The sequence below is a fragment of the Bombina bombina genome, chromosome 7 (assembly GCF_027579735.1).
Source record: "Bombina bombina isolate aBomBom1 chromosome 7, aBomBom1.pri, whole genome shotgun sequence".
NCBI classification, from domain to species: domain Eukaryota; kingdom Metazoa; phylum Chordata; class Amphibia; order Anura; family Bombinatoridae; genus Bombina; species Bombina bombina.
In genome coordinates this window covers 25,508,516-25,528,711 of record NC_069505.1, presented here as the reverse complement: position 1 = coordinate 25,528,711, position 20,196 = coordinate 25,508,516, and positions in this window count along the sequence as shown.

Below are 20,196 nucleotides of genomic sequence, written 5' to 3'. Positions count from 1 at the left end.
CCTAGTGGTAGACAAGAGTAATTTCCAGGAGTAAAGGATTGTGGACTCTCACCACCTGTATCAAAGAAAGACGTTCATCAAAATTTCTTGAAGTCGGTTAACCCGGCACCAATACCACAGTTGCTCCTGATCAAATGATAATTTGAGCAACAAATATTAAAAAATATCTCTTTGGAATTCCCAGGCGGCTTGTGGGTTTTCTCCTGAGTTGGCACTCTGCACTGGACTCATGGCAAGTGTTTCTCAAGAACTTCCCTGTGTCCTTCAAGACTGTCACTGTTTGTAAAGGCACATAAAGCTCTTGCTTATTGCACTATATGTCATTATATGCAGTGCTATATATTATCAATATTTATTTTACCCTTTCCCCGTTTATTGAAATCTACAAATTGTGGGTTTCCCAGTTCTAAGAATTGGAAGTGCACACTGCAGATGTCACAAGCCTAACCCTGCTACATATATGTCCCTAAGTGGCTTCAGTGGAGGTGATAAGATAAGTAAGCGCACACTGCAGATATCACAAGCCTAACCCTGCTACATATCTGTCCCTAAGTGGCTTCAGTGGAGGTAATAAGATAAGGAAGCTCAAACTGCAGACATCACAAGCCTAAGCCTGCTACATATCTGTGCCTAACTGGCTATAGCAGAGGTGATAAGGAAGTGCACACTGCAGCTATCACAAGCCTAAGCCTGCTACATATACCGGTAAATATAAGGGACGCCAGACATATTAACGTCTTACGCTTATTTTGTATGAACCTTTGTCTTGCTTGCTTCTCGTCAACTAACACCTGGGATTTATTCATACTCAGGATACCACTTGGTTTACATCTTACCATGTGAGAATACAGATAACGCAAAATGTTCAAGAGAGGAATCAGTTCCCTTATGCCAACCTCAATCTCCCATAACCGATTCACTAAAGCTCCCTCCAGCCTCTCCAGCTTCACCAGTTCCTATGTTATTCTATGTAACTGATTCACTAAAGTTCGCTCCAGCCTCTCCAGCTTCACCAGTTCCTATGTTATTCTATGTAACTGATTCACTAAAGCTCCCTCCAGCCTCTCCAACTTCACCAGTACCTATGTTATTCTATGTAACTGATTCACTAAAGCTCCCTCCAGCCTCTCCAGCTTCACTAGCTCCTATGTTATTCTATGTAACTGATTCACTAAAGCTCTCTCCAGCCTCTCCAGCTTCACCACTTCCTATGTTATTCAATGTAACTGATTTACTAAAGCTCCCTCCAGCCTCTCCAGCTTCACCAGTTCCTGTTATTCTATGTAACTGATTCACTAAAGCTCCCTCCAGCCTCTCCAGCTTCACCAGTTCCTGTTATTCTATGTAACTGATTCACTAAAGCTCCCTCCAGCCTCTCCAGCTTCACCAGATCCTATGTTATTCTATGTTACTGATTCACTAAAGCTCCCTCCAGCCTCTCCAGCTTCACCAGTTCCTGTTATTCTATGTAACTGATTCACTAAAGCTCCCTCCAGCCTCTCCAGCTGCACCAGTTCCTGTTATTCTATGTAACTGATTCACTAAAGTTCGCTCCAGCCTCTCCAGCTTCACTAGTTCCTATGTTATTCTATGTAACTGATTCACTAAAGCTCCCTCCAGCCTCTCCAGCTTCACCAGTTCCTGTTATTCTATGTAACTGATTCACTAAAGCTCCCTCCAGCCTCTCCAGCTGCACCAGTTCCTGTTATTCTATGTAACTGATTCACTAAAGTTCGCTCCAGCCTCTCCAGCTTCACCAGTTCCTATGTTATTCTATGTAACTGATTCACTAAAGCTCCCTCCAGCCTCTCCAACTTCACCAGTACCTATGTTATTCTATGTAACTGATTCACTAAAGCTCCCTCCATCTTCTCCAGCTTCACCAGTTCCTATGTTATTCTATGTAACTGATTCACTAAAGCTCCCTCCAGCCTCTCCAGCTTCACCAGTTCCTATGTTATTCTATGTAACTGATTCACTAAAGCTCCCTCTAGCCTCTCCAGCTTCACTAGTTCCTATGTTATTCTATGTAACTGATTCACTAAAGCTCCCTCCAGCCTCTCCAGCTTCACCAGTTCCTATGTTATTCTATGTAACTGATTAACTAAAGCTCCCTCCAGCCTCTCCATCTTCACCAGTTCCTGTTATTCTATGTAACTGATTCACTAAAGCTCCCTCTAGCCTCTCCAGCTTCACCAGCTCCTATGTTACTCTATGTAACTGATTCACTAAAGCTCCCTCCAGCCTCTCCAGCTTCACTAGTTCCTATGTTATTCTATGTTACTGATTCACTAAAGCTCTCTCCAGGCTCTCCAGCTTCACCAGTTCCTATGTTAATCTATGTAACTGATTCACTAAAGCTCCCTCCAGCCTCTCCAGCTTCACTAGCTCCTATGTTATTCTATGTAACTGATTCACTAAAGCTCCCTCCAGCCTCTCCAGCTTCACCAGTTACTCTCGGCTAGAGTAAAAAAGTAGCGTTAAGCCTCATAACGCTGTATTTTTACTACCGCTGCTATTACGAGTCTTGTAGGTACAGCTGTCCCGCACACTTTTTTGGCCTTACCGCAAATCAACTTACGCAATTTGCGTATAGTCTTTTTTCAATAGGACTTCCATTGCGCCGGTATTACAACCTTTTTTTTTTTTAGGCCAAAAAGTGAGCAGTACAGCCTATCCCGCAAGATTCGTAACGCATTCTAAAGTCAGTAGTTATGAGTTTTATGCTACAGCTTTGTAGTGTAAAACTCATAACTAAAGTGCTAAAAAGTACACTAACACCCATAAACTACCTATTAACCCCTAAACTGAGGCTCTCCTGCATCGCAAACACTAAAATAAAATTATTAACCCCTAATCTGCCGCTCCGGACATCGCCGCCACTATAATAAACATATTAACCCCTTAAACCGCCGCACCCCTGCCTCGCAAACACTAGTTAAATATTATTAACCCCTAATCTGACGCCCCCAATGTCGCCGCCACTATAATAATTTATTAACCCCTAAACCTAAGTCTAACCCTAACCCTAACACCCCCTAACTTAAATATAATTAAAATAAATCTAAATAAAACCTACTATTAATAACTAAATAATTCCTATTTAAAACTAAACACTTACCTATAAAATAAACTCTAAGCTAGCTACAATATAACTAATAGTTACATTGTAGCTAGCTTAGGGTTTATTTTTATTTTACAGGCAAGTTTGTATTTATTTTAACTATGTAGAATAGTTACTAAATAGTTATTAACTATTTAATACCTACCTAGCTAAAATAAATACAAATTTACTTGTAAAATAAAACCTAACCTAAGTTACACTAACACCTATCACTACACTACAATTAAATAAATTACCTAAATTAAATACAATGAACTAAATTAAATACAAATACCCAAATTCCAAACCCCCCCCACTAAATTACACAAAATAAAAAACAAATTACAAGATATTTAAACTAATTACACCTAATCTAATAGCCTTATCAAAATAAAAAAGCCCCCCAAAATAAAAAAAACCCTAGCCTAAACTAAACTACCAATAGCCCTTAAAAGGGCCTTTTGCGGGGCATTGCCCCCCAAAAAATCAGCTTTTACCTGAAAAAAAAATACAAACAACCAGTGTTCCCTCTAAGGCCAGTTTTGTGTGCGGTCCACCAGTGAAACAGTTAATTAGGTAACCACACCCTGCAATTAGCAAACACTACACAATGCAGGCTGCAATGTATAGTTCTCTTATTAACTGTTTCACTGGTGGACCGCACACAAAACTGGCCTTAGAGGGAACATTGCAAACAACCCCCCCAACAGTAAAACCCACCACCCACACAACCAAACCCCCCAAATAAAACCCTAACTAAAAAAACCTAAGCTCCCCATTGCCCTGAAAAGGACATTTGTATGGGCATTGCCCTTATTTTGGGGGGCATTTGTATGGGCATTGCCCTTATTTTGGGGGGCTTTTTAGTATTTTTTTTTTGGTAATTTAGGTAATTGTATTTAATTTATGTAATTTATTTAATTGTTGTGTAATGTTAGGTGTTATTGTAACTCAGGTTAGGCTTTATTTTACAGGTAAATTTATATTTATTTCAGCTAGGTAGTTAGTAAATAGTTAATAACTATTTACTAACTATTCTTTAGATTAGGGAAGGGACCTGGGAGCGCCAAAATATAGGCGGAGGAACCAAAACGGGCGGATAAATAACGTGTTAAGGTCCTCAATATGGTGGATAGTAGCAAATAATCCAATATCATTAAAATTGTGCAAAAATTATGCAAAAATGGATACAAACCATTAAAGATAAATAGATACAATTTAATACAATTTAATACAATTAAAACATGTAGATAAAATCATGGATCCATGGTACAATAAACATAGATATACATAACATAAATATTTGCGTATGATAAAAGCAATATATAAGAAGCAGTCTGATTGAATGATAATGGTGTGGGCAAAAGACTATCAATGCCGTGTTCCCTATATAAGGTGATGGTGTGCCTCTAAAAAATTAACCAAAAAATTAAAAATTTGGGTAAAACGATGTGTGTAAGGGGGTACCCCCTCAAAAAATGAACAGTTCCAAAAATTGTGACTGTGATTATCCAAAGCAAAAACCATAAAAAACAAAATATCAAAAATTAGTGAAAAAATGTGTAAAAGGCTGTATAAAATCGTGAAAAAATGGTGATAGACACTGTCAGTGAGACAAAGTTCCAAATAGTATGTGTGTTGTTTAGACAAAACTTCCTTCAGTCTCCTCAAAAGAAGGTTCCAAACAATATGAAGATAGTAGGTGAGGGAGTGTGCGGTAAAACCTGGATAAAGTCCCTATATCCAACCTGTAAAAGAAACATAAAATAGTGCAATAAAGCTAATAGATGTGTATGTATAATAGGAAAAAAGCTCACCAATTTGCCAACGCGTTTCGGCCCAGATCTGGGCCTTTTTCAAGACTATGGATGGTGTGTAGTGGTGGCTCTATTTAAGGCTAGTGGTAGCCAATCAAGGTGTTGATGCTGATTATTTGGCGCCAAAAAATTTTTGCGCCAAAAATTTTGACCCGGAAAAGGAAGTGCTTATATTTATAAGCTTATGTTTATATATATGCTTATGTATCGATGAGGTATACTTGAATGTATTACTGCAAGATGACTAAAAAAGTGTCCTTAGAGGTTTTGTGAATTAAAAATCTGCGATCAAACCGGAAGTGGCTATGGCGTGCCTAATTCTATTTCCAGTTTCGCTCTTTGTTTTGTTTCCGGTGACATTGGTATCACTTCCGGTAGTACTATTAAGCGGTATTGGTCGCATGGCCTTCGTATATTGGGGGCCCTTATTAAAATGGAATATCCCAATGTTAGCACTTATTATGCTGGACGTCTAAAAGTAAATATGGTGGTCTGAAAATTCATGGGATGGCTGATAATAGAAACTCTATGATACATTCACGGATTAAAACATAATTAATAGACATGGTAAAATACATTAGAGTATTAAGACATAATTGTAAAACAAATAGAGTATCACAAAATGATGAGATTGGTCAAGATGATTAAACATTCACATTGACATCGTATCTAAATAGATCAATGTATAAAAACATATATGCAAGTCACATATATAAAACTTGTAAAACAAATATGCAAGATAAATAAAACTTGTATGTAAAATAAAACTTGTAGAGCAAATATCGGGGGACATATGAGGATAGTATACTTCTGAGGTTTTATACCCAATATATTGAATAACGATGGCGATCAACTTATGTTTTCTTTAAAGCCTACTAAAAATAGAATGCACGGAATACTTAAAATTTTTATGGAATACATAAAATTTAAAATTTTAAAAATTTTAAAAAAATTTTTAAATTTTTTTAAAAAAGTTATTAAAAGCATTATTAAAAAACATTATGATTTTAAAATGACTAACAAATAAAATCCCGTCAAAAAATCTTGGGAGATTCGGAGTGTTGGGTTATTAATAGATCGGAACAGGATGGTAATTGGGTCATTGTGCCTAGGGGGTATCTATTCATATTCCTATTAGAGTTATTGGAAGAATCGAAGATAACTATAAATCTAGCTAGTATGAAAATACATGCAGGATGGTTAAGAGATCTCCCAAACAGACTGTCTCTCAAAATTATTCATTTTAGGCTCAATAGGTGTGATAGGTCTTCTCTATTGTTTAAACCCCTAGGATATAGGCAGTCTATATTAAAAATCCATCTTGATTCTGCTATTAGTAGCCTTTTCTCTTGGTCTCCACCCCTCCAATTTGGTGTAACTAGTTGGATACCAATATAGCTAAAGTCCTTTTGTCTGGCCTGATGTTTGGTTAAGAAATGCCTGTATAGTGCTGTTTCAGTGTTTTTGTGTTTAATCTTTAACAAGTGTTCCCTAATCCGATCCTTCAGGGTTCTAGATGTTTGTCCTATGTATTGGAACCCGCAACTGCACCATATCATGTAGATCACTCCTTTGCTACTACATTTTATAAGGTCTTTAATTTTGTATTGGACCTTTGTATTAAACGAAGTAAACTCCTTTGTTTTCACTCCCCTTTGACAGGCCTTGCAGCTCACACATGGGTAGAAACCTTTGACTTCTCTACCATATACATCTCTTGTATTTGTCATCGTGTTTCTGGGTATACTGGGAGAGAGTTTGTTTTTTAGATTATTAGTTTTTCTGTATATAAATATTGGGCGGGGTGTTAGTTTATCCCCGATAATATCATCATTTCTTAATAGTGGCCAGTGTTTCTCCACAATCTTTTCAACAATGCGCCTGTTTTCACTGTATTCCATGATAAAAGGTATATTCAATTGGTCTTCATCAGGATTATTACAGACTTTTTTTGGTTTGTATGATAGAAGGTCCTTCCTTTCTTTCTGTCTTGCTTCTTCTATGTCTTTTTCAAGGGCTCCTTCTTCATATCCCCGTTCCAGAAATCTGTTTTTTAGAATGATGGTTTGCTCTTCCCATTTTTTGGGGTCTGAGCAGTTCTTTTTTAATCTCAACATTTGTCCCTTAGGTATGTTGGACTTCCATCTGTTGAGGTGGCAACTGTCTTTGTGAATGTAATTATTACAGTCTACTTCTTTGAAGAATGTAGACGTTTCTAGTTTGCCATTCTTAATTTCAATCTTTAGATCTAGATACGTAATCTCATGCTTACTGTATTCGTGGGTGAATCTAAGATTATGCATATTGGTGTTCATTATTTTGATGGTATACTCTAAGTCATCTATAGAGCCTTTCCAGATCATTATTATGTCATCAATGTATCTGTTATAGAGGACCAGGTCCGCGCTCGCTGGGCATGAGTCCCAGAAGATACGTTCCCAGTGACCCATATACAAGTTAGCGTAACTCGGCGCGAACCTGGTCCCCATAGCTGTCCCACACACTTGTCTATAGTATATCCCTCTGTTGTTAAAATAATTGTGGGTTAGGATATATTGTATCCCATCGATAATGAAATCTCTTTGTAGTTCTGGTAGCTCCGGGTCTTGATTCAGAAAAAAATTAACAGCCTCTATACCACCTTCATGCGGTATGTAGGTATATAGGGAGGTAACATCGCATGTTACTAGTATATAATTTTCTTCCCATTTTATACCTTCCAAGACATTTAATATTTGAGTGTAATCTCTCACATACGATGGTAACTTTACCACATATTTCTGTAATTGTTTATCCACGTATTCGGATAAGTTGCTAGACAAACCGCCAATGCCCGATATAATTGGTCGGCCTGGCGGTTTCGTTAGTGATTTGTGGACTTTAGGGAGATAGTAAAACACTGGTGTGATAGGGTGTTTGATGCTCATATATCGGAATTCTTTGTCATTCAAGATTCCTATCTCCCTAGCTTCTCTGAGAGTTTCATCCAATTCTTTCTTATACTCATCTATAGGGTTCCCTCTGAGTATTTCATATGTTTGTCTGTCTGACAGGATTCTGTCACACTCTTGGTCGTAGTCAGCCTTATTGAGGATAACGATACCCCCACCTTTGTCAGCAGGTTTGATGACAAGGTTGTTGTTGTTTTCAAGGGTTTTGATGGTGTTGAGTTGTTCCTTTGAAAGATTGTGCTTGTGTCTGTTCAATCTGTTTTGTTTGAGATCTCTAATCTCATTACACACTACTGTGTCAAAGGTCTCAATGGCGTTACCTTTGCTTGTGACTGGAAAGAAGGAGGATTTGGGTTTCAAGTCAGTATGCCGGTAAATCTCTTCATCACTCGTTATATTGATTGGATATGTCCTGCCTCGCATTTCTAATGGGGACTTCATAAAATGCCTCTTTAGTGTCAGTTTCCTGACAAAATCTTTAGCATTTACAAACGTGTTGAATTTGTTAAGGCCCTTGGATGGGGCAAAAGATAGCCCATAGTTCAATACTGAAGACTCTTTCTCTGTTAGTTCTTTCGAACTCAGATTGAATATTCCTTTGGTCGGGGGATTGGCAACATTAATGGGAGGAGTTGAACTCTTATTTAATTTCCTTCCCCCTCTCTTGCCTCTGTGAATATTCTTTTTTCTATAGGGGTCTGTTCTTCTGGATGGGAGTTTTTCCTTTTTGTAGAGGTTCTCTCTAGTTCTTTGGTTGCTTGTTGTGGTTTCCCTAAAAAAGAATGCCCTGATGTGGATGCTCGATGTTGTTCATTTCTATCATGAAGAGGAGTGTTCTGATTTGTGTGTTTTTCCCTTTGTTCGTTGGGAAGCTTTGTTCTTAGTGTTTCTTGGTTCATTTTAGGCTCTGATTGGTTATAGTTATTTTTTGCATTATGGTGTTGGGGATGATCCCAATACCCTCTTCTATTATTCCGATCATAATATCTCTGTTGTCTATCTGGTCTCCAATTGTTGTATTGCTCTTTTTCGTAGTCATTATAATACCATCTGTCTTGTCTCGGTTGATGGTTGTAATATGTGGGTTCATGTCTCCTATCACTATAGTGTGGTGGAACTGTGTTATTGAACTCCCTATTACCGAAATATCCTTCTCTAGCCATCCTGTTATAGTGTTGTCTCCTATTTTATTGTGACCTATTTGGTGTGTATCCCCAATGTGGTTTATTGTCATTCTCCCACTGTCTGCCCTGTCTATATGGACGGTAGTTTTGATTTGGGGTCCCATAATTATCTCTGAACCGAGGATTCTGGTTCCATCTATTGGATCTCGGTGTGTGGTTGTAGTTCCAATGTGGACGTTCTTCCCTAATATGGGTTCTATGTTCCCTATTGTCTATTCTTGGTGTGAGTCCCAATTTGGGTCTCCTATTCTTGTTATTAACTGTTGTCCATTCCCCCTCATGATTGGAATTTGAGTTATCATTTCCATCGTTCATAGTATTGTCAATCTCTACTGTTTGTTGGTTGCTCTGAACTTCTTTATTCTTAAGGAGTTCGAGTTCCCTATTAAGTTTTTTGGATTTTTTATTGGTAATGTCCTCCCTTATTTTCATTACTTTTCTGGTAAGACTCTCTTTCCTCTCCAAAAAATCTTTGGATTCTATTATGAGTCCATCTGGGCCAATGAGACTATCCTCAGTGTCCTTAATCTCTGTGTCTACTCTAAATAGTAATGCTTCTCTATGATCTATAATGATCTGCATTAGTTTCTTGGAGGATTCTATTAGTGCCTCGGACCATTTCCTTAGAAATTCTGGGTCCTCTGACTGAAATGCACAATCCTTCCTAATTACTAGTCCCTTGGGTATAATATTAAACTCTAGGCATTTCTTTAAGAAAAGAATCTCCGCTTTATACTTAACTTCTTGTATCAATAATTTTTCTAAGTTTTTAAAAATGCTGGCATAGTCCAAATGTTCCTGGGTGTTACCCTCTATATTTGTGTTAGAGTAATTAATATCTAGAGTAATTTCTTGTCTAATGGATCTGGTTACATCCATTTCTAAGTGGGTGTGGGTCTTCGTTATATATATTATATAATTATACTACGATAATCCGATAGTGATCTTTGATTACTAGATGTCTAGGTGTAGCTGCTGTTAGATGGCTAGGGATGAAAGAGGGAACCCTATAGATGAGTATAAGAAAAAATTGGATGAAACTCTCAGAGAAGGTAGGAAGATAGGAATCTTGAATGACAAAGAATTCCGATATATGAGCATCAAACACCCTATCACACCGGTGTTTTACTATCTCCCTAAAGTCCACAAATCACTAACGAAACCGCCAGGCCGACCAATTATATCGGGCATTGGCGGTTTGTCTAGCAACTTATCCGAATACGTGGATAAACAATTACAGAAATATGTGGTAAAGTTACCATCGTATGTGAGAGATTCCACTCAAATATTAAATGTCTTGGAAGGTATAAAATGGGAAGAAAATTATATACTAGTAACATGCGGTGTTACCTCCCTATATACCTGCATACCGCATGAAGGTGGTATAGAGGCTGTTAATTTTTTTCTGAATCAAGACCCGGAGCTACCAGAACTACAAAGAGATTTCATTATCGATGGGATACAATATATCCTAACCCACAATTATTTTAACAACAGAGGGATATACTATAGACAAGTGTGTGGGACAGCTATGGGGACCAGGTTCGCGCCGAGTTACGCTAACTTGTATATGGGTCACTGGGAACGTATCTTCTGGGACTCATGCCCAGCGAGCGCGGACCTGGTCCTCTATAACAGATACATTGATGACATAATAATGATCTGGAAAGGCTCTATAGATGACTTAGAGTATACCATCAAAATAATGAACACCAATATGCATAATCTTAGATTCACCCACGAATACAGTAAGCATGAGATTACGTATCTAGATCTAAAGATTGAAATTAAGAATGGCAAACTAGAAACGTTTACATTCTTCAAAGAAGTAGACTGTAATAATTACATTCACAAAGACAGTTGCCACCTCAACAGATGGAAGTCCAACATACCTAAGGGACAAATGTTGAGATTAAAAAAGAACTGCTCAGACCCCAAAAAATGGGAAGAGCAAACCATCATTCTAAAAAACAGATTTCTGGAACGGGGATATGAAGAAGGAGCCCTTGAAAAAGACATAGAAGAAGCAAGACAGAAAGAAAGGAAGGACCTTCTATCATACAAACCAAAAAAAGTCTGTAATAATCCTGATGAAGACCAATTGAATATACCTTTTTATCATGGAATACAGTGAAAACAGGCGCATTGTTGAAAAGATCGTGGAGAAACACTGGCCACTATTAAGAAATGATGATATTATCGGGGATAAACTAACACCCCGCCCAATATTTATATACAGAAAAACTAATAATCTAAAAAACAAACTCTCTCCCAGTATACCCAGAAACACGATGACAAATACAAGAGATGTATATGGTAGAGAAGTCAAAGGTTTCTACCCATGTGTGAGCTGCAAGGCCTGTCAAAGGGGAGTGAAAACAAAGGAGTTTACTTCGTTTAATACAAAGGTCCAATACAAAATTAAAGACCTTATAAAATGTAGTAGCAAAGGAGTGATCTACATGATATGGTGCAGTTGCGGGTTCCAATACATAGGACAAACATCTAGAACCCTGAAGGATCGGATTAGGGAACACTTGTTAAAGATTAAACACAAAAACACTGAAACAGCACTATACAGGCATTTCTTAACCAAACATCAGGCCAGACAAAAGGACTTTAGCTATATTGGTATCCAACTAGTTACACCAAATTGGAGGGGTGGAGACCAAGAGAAAAGGCTACTAATAGCAGAATCAAGATGGATTTTTAATATAGACTGCCTATATCCTAGGGGTTTAAACAATAGAGAAGACCTATCACACCTATTGAGCCTAAAATGAATAATTTTGAGAGACAGTCTGTTTGGGAGATCTCTTAACCATCCTGCATGTATTTTCATACTAGCTAGATTTATAGTTATCTTCGATTCTTCCAATAACTCTAATAGGAATATGAATAGATACCCCCTAGGCACAATGACCCAATTACCATCCTGTTCCGATCTATTAATAACCCAACACTCCGAATCTCCCAAGATTTTTTGACGGGATTTTATTTGTTAGTCATTTTAAAATCATAATGTTTTTTAATAATGCTTTTAATAACTTTTTTAAAAAAATTTAAAAAAAATTTAAAAATTTTTAAAAAAATTTAAAATTTTAAATTTTATGTATTCCATAAAAATTTTAAGTATTCCGTGCATTCTATTTTTAGTAGGCTTTAAAGAAAACATAAGTTGATCGCCATCGTTATTCAATATATTGGGTATAAAACCTCAGAAGTATACTATCCTCATATGTCCCCCGATATTTGCTCTACAAGTTTTATTTTACATACAAGTTTTATTTATCTTGCATATTTGTTTTACAAGTTTTATATATGTGACTTGCATATATGTTTTTATACATTGATCTATTTAGATACAATGTCAATGTGAATGTTTAATCATCTTGACCAATCTCATCATTTTGTGTTACTCTATTTGTTTTACAATTATGTCTTAATACTCTAATGTATTTTACCATGTCTATTAATTATGTTTTAATCCGTGAATGTATCATAGAGTTTCTATTATCAGCCATCCCATGAATTTTCAGACCACCATATTTACTTTTAGACGTCCAGCATAATAAGTGCTAACATTGGGATATTCCATTTTAATAAGGGCCCCCAATATACGAAGGCCATGCGACCAATACCGCTTAATAGTACTACCGGAAGTGATACCAATGTCACCGGAAACAAAACAAAGAGCGAAACCGGAAATAGAATTAGGCACGCCATAGCCACTTCCGGTTTGATCGCAGAGACGCTCTGGTCATTTTTCGGTATTACCGATTTTTAATTCACAAAACCTCTAAGGACACTTTTTTAGTCATCTTGCAGTAATACATTCAAGTATACCTCATCGATACATAAGCATATATATAAACATAAGCTTATAAATATAAGCACTTCCTTTTCCGGGTCAAAATTTTTGGCGCAAAAATTTTTTGGCGCCAAATAATCAGCATCAACACCTTGATTGGCTACCACTAGCCTTAAATAGAGCCACCACTACACACCATCCATAGTCTTGAAAAAGGCCCAGATCTGGGCCGAAACGCGTTGGCAAATTGGTGAGCTTTTTTCCTATTATACATACACATCTATTAGCTTTATTGCACTATTTTATGTTTCTTTTACAGGTTGGATATAGGGACTTTATCCAGGTTTTACCGGACACTCCCTCACCTACTATCTTCATATTGTTTGGAACCTTCTTTTGAGGAGACTGAAGGAAGTTTTGTCTAAACAACACACATACTATTTGGAACTTTGTCTCACTGACAGTGTCTATCACCATTTTTTCACGATTTTATACAGCCTTTTACACATTTTTTCACTAATTTTTGATATTTTGTTTTTTATGGTTTTTGCTTTGGATAATCACAGTCACAATTTTTGGAACTGTTCATTTTTTGAGGGGGTACCCCCTTACACACATCGTTTTACCCAAATTTTAAATTTTTTGGTTAATTTTTTAGAGGCACACCATCACCTTATATAGGGAACACGGCATTGATAGTCTTTTGCCCACACCATTATCATTCAATCAGACTGCTTCTTATATATTGCTTTTATCATACGCAAATATTTATGTTATGTATATCTATGTTTATTGTACCATGGATCCATGATTTTATCTACATGTTTTAATTGTATTAAATTGTATTAAATTGTATCTATTTATCTTTAATGGTTTGTATCCATTTTTGCATAATTTTTGCACAATTTTAATGATATTGGATTATTTGCTACTATCCACCATATTGAGGACCTTAACACGTTATTTATCCGCCCGTTTTGGTTACTCCGCCTATATTTTGGCGCTCCCAGGTCCCTTCCCTAATCTAAAGAACTTTTTTAAGGGTAGCTAGGTACCCTTTTAGTACCTAGGAGCTAGTAGGAACATTGTGTTAGCGCTGATAGATACCTTAGCATCTATTTACTAACTATTCTACCTAGTTAAAATAAATACAAACTTAGCTGTAAAATAAAAATAAAGCCTAAGCTAGCTACAATGTAACTATTAGTTATATTGTAGCTAGCTTAGGGTTTATTTTATAGGTAAGTATTTAGTTTTAAATAGGGATTATTTAGTTAATGATAGTAATTTTATTTAGATTTATTTTAATTATATTTAAGTTAGGGGGTGTTAGGCTTAGGGTTAGACTTAGGTTTAGGGGTTAATAACTTTAGTATAGTGGCGGCGACATTGGGGGCAGCAGATTAGGGGTTAATAAATGTAGGTAGGTGGCGGCGGGTTAATAATATTTAACTAGTGTTTGCAATGCGGGAGTGTGGCAGTTTAGGGGTTAATATGTTTATTATAGTGGCGGCGATGTCCGGAGCGGCAGATTAGGGGTTAATAATTTTATTTTAGTGTTTGCCATGCGGGAGGGCCTCAGTTTAGGGGTTAATAGGTAGTTTATGGGTGTTAGTGTACTTTTTAGCACTTTAGTTATGAGTTTTATGCTACAGCTTTGTAACGTAAAACTCATAACTACTGACTTTAGAATTCGTTACGAATCTTGCGGGATAGTGGCGGCGATGTCCGGAGCGGCAGATTAGGGGTTAATAATTTTATTTTAGTGTTTGCGATGCGAGAGGGCCTCGGTTTAGGGGTTAATAGGTAGTTTATGGGTGTTAGTGTACTTTTTAACACTTTAGTTATGAGTTTTATGCTAGAGCTCTGTAATGTAAAACTCATAACTACTGACTTTAGATTGTGTTACGAATCATGCGGGATAGGCTGTACCGCTCACTTTTTGGTTTCCAAAAAATAGCTTGTAATATCGGCGCTATGGAAGTCCCATTGAAAAAAGACTTTACGAAAATTGCGTAAGTTGATTTGCGGTAAGGCCAAAAAGTGTGCGGGATAGCTGTACCTACAAGACTCGTAATAGCAGCGGTAGAGAAAAAGCAGCGTTATAACCCATAACGCTGCTTTTTTACTCATAACGCAAAACTCGTAATCTAGCCGTAAGATAGCTACAATGTAACAGTTATATCGTAGCTAGCTTAGGGTTTATTTTACAGGTAAGTATTTAGTTTTAAATAGGAATTATTTAGTTATTAATAGTCCGGTAGGAGTAGCTTGGTCTCTCCTGCTTGTTTCTTTTAATATGCTGACTCTTGTGGTTTAATGATAAAAATATATATAATATAATACTTATACAGCCTTTGGCCTTTTATTTGTAATAGATTAATAGTTAATATAGCCCTCGGATTGTAAGGGCTTAGCTTACTATATATTTCTAAGACCAAGGCTGTTAGATATTATCCATTATTTCTTCTATATTTAATTGCCATTGCTTAAGTTTTAGCTTAAGCCACAGTATGCATGTATGTTCCTAGTTGATTTCATTAAAGAGTAATTGTGTGAACATTTAACATTTTGTTTATAATCTCTGTATTTGCAGAGTTAAACCATATGTAGAATTGTGGAACTGCTTTTTATTTAAACTTTATTGTATCCCTTTTACAATTAGTTTAACTAGTTGTCAGTTGTTACTCATAATTAGCAGTCCACAACAGGTATTGTCTATAATAACTTATGAAATTAATATATTAGACTTATGTCAACTATATAAGAATAAAGACATTACTTGTTACTTTATTTAACTCTGGTTAACACTATCACCCCCCAAATCATTTAAATTCTAAAGAGAGTAGGTCTGTGGCAGACGGATGTAACCATAATGTGGCATAACATGTTTTATACCTACCTATAATGTCACATGAAAACATTAGTTATGTACTGTCAGGGTGCCAGGAATCAGACTGAGACGATAAGTGCAAAAATAATCACACCTTTATTAATAGCAAAAAATAATAAAAAGTCCACAAGTCAAATAACAAGCCAGGAGTCAAAACCAGAGCTGGTAGTCAGACGAGCCGAGTCAGGAGTCAAAGCGAAAAGTCAGACAAGCCGGAATCAGGAATGAGGAAAACAGCAGAATCAGGAACAAGCCAGGGATCAGGAACCAGGAAGGACGTCAGGCAGCCAGGTAATACACAGGAACTCTCACAAACAGGTCTGAGACAACGCAAAGGCAAACCATACTGAACAGAGGCCCTTTAAATAATAAGTGATGACATCACAATACTGAGACTGCATCCTGTCTCACATGGATGATGCACAACAGTCTGGCCATAAAAGGAAGTGCAGGAAGTGAGCAGCATCCCCCACAATGCACCAAGTCAGGAAGAGAGGTGAGTAAAATGGCTGCCAGCAGCACATGGCAAACACAACAGGGAAAAACCCTGACAGTACCCTCCCCTCAATGACCCTCCCCCGCGGGAGGACAAAAGGCTTATTGGGGAAACGGGCATGGAAGGCACGGAGGGGGGCGGGAGCATGAACATCAGAAGAGGGAACCCAAGAACGCTCCTCCGGACCGTAGCCCCTCCAGTGAACCAAATACTGTACACGGCCCCTGGACATACGAGAGTCAATAATGCTGCTGACCTCATACTCCTCATGGTTGTCAACAAAGATAGGACGGGGACAAGGCAACACAGTGGTAAACCGATTACAAACCAATGGTTTCAAGAGGGAGACATGAAAAACATTGGATATGCGCATAGCAGGAGGAAGGTCAAGAGCGTAGGCCACAGGATTAACCCGTCGGAGTATTCGAAAAGGACCAGCATAACGGGGAGCCAATTTATTGGAAGGCACACGAAGGTTCAAATTGTGGGAGGACAGCCAAACTCTCTCACCAACCTGATAGGAAGGTGCGGGCAGACTCCTACGATCAGCCTGGAACTTTTGGCACTGCATAGAACGATGAAGGCAATCCTGAATCTGCACCCACGTGGAACGGAGTTGCTGGAGATGCTCCTCCAAAGCCGGAATACCCTGAGACATGAATGAATCAGGCAACAAGGATGGTTGAAACCCATAATTCGCCATGAACGGGGATAGCTTGGAGGAAGCATTAATAGCACTATTACGAGCAAACTCTGCCCAAGGTAACAGTTCAGACCAATTATTGTGGTGATCTGAGGCATAGCAACGGAGGAACTGTTCCAGAGCTTGATTAGACCGTTCCGCAGCCCCATTGGATTGAGGGTGATATGCTGAGGAGAAGGAAAGCTAGATCCCCATTTGAGCACAAAAGGAACGCCAAAATCTGGAGACAAACTGGCTACCCCGGTCCGACACTATCTCCTTGGGTAACCCATGTAAACGGAAGACCTCCCGGGCAAAAATTGAAGCAAGCTCCTGAGCGGTAGGCAGCTTCATCAAGGGAATGCAATGTGACATTTTAGAAAAACGGTCAACCACCATAAGGATAACAGTATTGCCATTGGAAACAAGGGGCTCGACAATGAAGTCCATGGAAAGATGTGTCCAAGGACGCTCACCATTAGCAATAGGTTGAAGAAGACCCACAGGAAGACGTTGAGGAGTCTTATTCTGTGCACAAACTGAGCAGGAGGCAACATACGCAGCAACATACTCCTCCATAGCACAATTCTTTGCAACAGACAGAGGGTACACCCGGCCCCGAGGAGGAATGGCTCCGGGCTGCAGGTCTATGGCACAATCGTAAGACCGGTTATGAGGCAACATACCGGCACGCACCTTGTCAAACACGTCTCTGAACTCTCGGTACTCCTCTGGCAATTGAGATACCGAAGAAGTGCACAAGACTTTAACTGGTTTCCGAAGACAAGTGGAAATACATTGCGGGGACCACAACAAAATTTCGGACCTGCGCCAGTCGAGACTGGGATTGTGCTTTTGGAGCCAGGGATAACCCAGAACAACTGGAAAATGCAGAGAGTTTATCACCTGGAACTGGAGGGTTTCAAAATGGAGAGCCCCAACAGCCATGGACAACGGAGCAGTTTTGTGAGTAACGAGTGCGGGCTGAAGGGGCCTGCCATCAATGGCCTCAATAGCAAGCAGAACGGACCGAGGCAAAACAGGAATGGAGTGCTTTGATACAAAAGCACTGTCAATGAAATAGCCAGCAGCACCGGAGTCAACAAGAGCCTGAGTGACTATGGAGGAGTCCACCCAGGAAAGGACAACCGTGACCAAAGGTTTCTCCTTAAGCGGTTCCGGGGACAAGGATAAACCACCCAAGGTCTGCCCCCGACAGGACCTTAGGTGTGAGCGTTTCCCGGCCGTGTAGGACAAGACTTCAAAAGGTGGCCCTGTAACCCACAATAGAGGCAGAGCCCCTCCCTCCTCCTAAAGGCCCTCTCCACCGCGGAGAGACACGTGAATCCCAACTGCATCGGCTCAGCAGTACCTGGTGACTCGGGACCAGGAGGCATGGGAGGAGAGGGAGGCATGGGTGGGAACGAACACGTAGGAGACAATGGAACAGGAGGCTTCCGCAAGCGCTCCTTGAAAGAGGGCCTCTCTCTGAGTCTGATGTCAATTAGGATCAAAAAAGACACCAATGCCTCGAGATCCTCTGGTAAATCTCTGGCAGCAACTTCGTCTTTAATCGCATCAGAGAGCTAACTCGCCCCACGTGTCAGAACCTTTAAATCCCGCTCAAGGGACTCACGCTCAAGAGGCGCCAAGTACATCTAGCGCGCCCATGGCATTTACTTTACAAGACATGGCGGCAGTCATGGATAATACACTGTCAGCGGTATTATCCAGACTACCTGGGTTACGAGGAAAGCGAGACAGCTCTGGAGTTAGAAGAAATACAGAGCATACTGACGCTTTAGTAGCTATGTTTGATACCCCCTCACAATATGCAGAAGCTGAGAAAGGAGAGCTTCTTTCTGTGGGTGATTTTTCTGACTCAGGGAAGAGGATTCAACCTGATTCTGAAATATCAACATTTAAATTTAAGCTTGAACACCTCCGCGTGTTGCTCAGGGAGGTTTTAGCTACTACAATTGCAGTGCCGGAGAAATTGTGTAGATTGGATAAATACTATGCAGTACCTGTTTACACTGATGTTTTTCCAATACCTAAAAGGTTTACAGAAATTATTACTAAGGAATGGGATAGACCAGGTGTGCCGTTCTCTCCCCCTCCTATTTTTAAGAAAATGTTTCCAATAGATGCCGCCACACGGGACTTATGGCAAACGGTCCCTAAGGTGGAGGGAACAGTTTCTACACTAGCTAAGCGTACTACTATCCCTGTCGAGGATAGTTGTTCTTTCTTAGATCCAATGGATAAAAAGTTAGAGGGTTACCTTAAGAAAATGTTTATTCAACAAGGTTTTATTCTACAGCCCCTTGCATGCATTGCCCCAGTCACTGCTGCTGCGGCCTTCTGGTTTGAGTCTCTGGAAGAGGCTTTACAGGTAGAGACCCCATTGGATGATATACTTGACAAGCTTAGAGCACTTAAGCTAGCCAATTCTTTTGTTTCTGATGCCATTGTTCATTTGACTAAACTAATGGCTAAGAATTCTGGTTTTGCTATTCAGGCGCGTAGGGCGCTATGGCTTAAATCATGGTCAGCTGACGTTACTTCAAAGTCTAAGCTGCTTAATATTCCCTTCAAGGGGCAGACCCTATTCGGGCCTGGTTTGAAGGAGATCATTTCTGATATCACTGGAGGAAAAGGTCATGCCCTTCCTCAGGATAGGTCCAAATCAAGGGACAAACAGTCTAATTTTCGCACCTTTCGAAACTTCAAGGCGAGTGCGGCATCAACTTCCTCTAATACAAAACAAGAGGGAACTTTTGCCCAGTCCAAGTCGGTCTGGAGACCTAACCAGACTTGGAACAAAGGTAAGCAGGCCAAAAAGCCTGCTGCTGCCTCTAAGACAGCATGAAGGATTGGCCCCCGATCTGGTAACGGATCTAGTAGGGGGCAGACTTTCGCTCTTCGCCCAGGCTTGGACAAGAGATGTCCAGGATCCCTGGGCGTTGGAAATTGTATCCCAGGGATATCTTCTGGACTTCAGAGCTTCTCCTCCAAAAGGGAGATTTCACCTTTCACAATTATCTGCAAACCAGATAAAGAGAGAGGCATTTTTACACTGTGTTCAAGACCTCCTAATTATGGGAGTGATCCACCCAGTTCCAAAGGAGGAACAGGGACAAGGATTCTATTCAAATCTGTTTGTGGTTCCCAAAAAAGAGGGAACCTTCAGACCAATATTAGATCTCAAGATCTTAAACAAATTTCTCAGGGTCCCATCATTCAAGATGGAGACTAT